This window comes from Phoenix dactylifera, unplaced genomic scaffold (assembly GCF_009389715.1).
Source record: "Phoenix dactylifera cultivar Barhee BC4 unplaced genomic scaffold, palm_55x_up_171113_PBpolish2nd_filt_p 001253F, whole genome shotgun sequence".
NCBI lineage: Eukaryota > Viridiplantae > Streptophyta > Magnoliopsida > Arecales > Arecaceae > Phoenix > Phoenix dactylifera.
Window position 1 is genome coordinate 73,934 of NW_024068587.1, and position 1,247 is coordinate 75,180.

Sequence of the window (1,247 nt, forward strand, 5' to 3'; positions counted from 1 at the left end):
ACGTTGGCCCCTAAGGACATTCGAGCTCAATAGGACGAAGACCACCGAAAGTTGCACCAATTTCGCTCTGTGGCTTAGTTGATGTCTAGGCAAGCTTTGTCCCTATAAGGGAGACAGTTCATCTGTTCGAGGCAAGTGGGTTTTAAGTGGCACATTTGCGAACGCATCGTGACCCCTCCACTTACCTGGGAGCTTATCTGGTCAACTCGGTTCATTAGACCGGATTGGAGGCTTAGGTGCCCTCTTCAAACCAGTTAGGAGCTGTCTAGAAATTTAAGAAAAATATTAGGAATTAAGGTGTAATGTTTTGTTGCATGTTTGATTGTGAATAGATTTTCATATTAGGGTATCTTTAGTTGGTACTTATATTTATTTTATTTTATTTTTTTTTAAAAAAAAGAGAGGGAAATATTTTGCATGCTAAAGTGGAATAGGGACGATACCGGTCGATTAAGTCGTACAACTTTAGATCATCCCTTAGGACATACCTCTGAAATTCCTTCGCAATATCTCACACCTTGTGAGATGGCTGATTTAAATGAAGATGCGGGGAGTCACCACGATCGAGAACGTGAACCCCATGTTATGACCCTAAGACAATACCTACAACCGGCTAGGACTAGTCAGCCTTCATGCATAATTTTTTCTGATAATGTAGGACATTTTGACATCAAACCCGGGGTAATTCAATTGCTACCCAAGTTTCATGGATTAGAGTCCGAAAGTCCGTATCTTCATTTAAAGGATTTTGAAGAATTGAGCATTACATTTAGAGTGCCAAACATCACCGAGGATGTCCTCAAGTTGACATTGTTTCCTTTCTCTCTAAAGGATAAGGCCAAAACATGGCTAAACTCTTTGCGACCTAGATCAATAAGAACTTGGCAAGATACGCAGAGAGAATTTTTAAAGAAGTTCTTCCCCACACAAAGGACCAACTTTTTGAAAAGACATATCAGCAATTTCCAACAAAAAAATAATGAAACATTTTATGAATGTTGGGAAAGATTTAAAGACCTTCTTCTCTCATGCCCTCATCACGGATTCGAAACTTGGAGAACCATTAGCTTCTTTTATGAAGGTTTATCTCCACAGTTGAAACAGTTTGTAGAGACCATGTGCAACGGTAGATTTTTAGAAAAACAACCTGATGAGGCATGGGAATATTTGGATTCCCTTACTGAGACTGCCCAACTGACGCAATCGGGGTGGGCTGCAGATTTTTTTTCTTGAGGATGGCTGAATCT

General features: G+C 40.0%; 1 non-coding gene across 1 annotated transcript; it reads right to left on the reverse strand.

Annotated features, from left to right (window-relative positions):
* Positions 1-937: 937 nt before the first annotated feature.
* On the reverse strand, positions 938-1,046 carry LOC120108276. Its single transcript, XR_005509693.1, has one exon. It is a non-coding gene; the product is annotated as a small nucleolar RNA R71 (small nucleolar RNA).
* Positions 1,047-1,247: the final 201 nt, after the last annotated feature.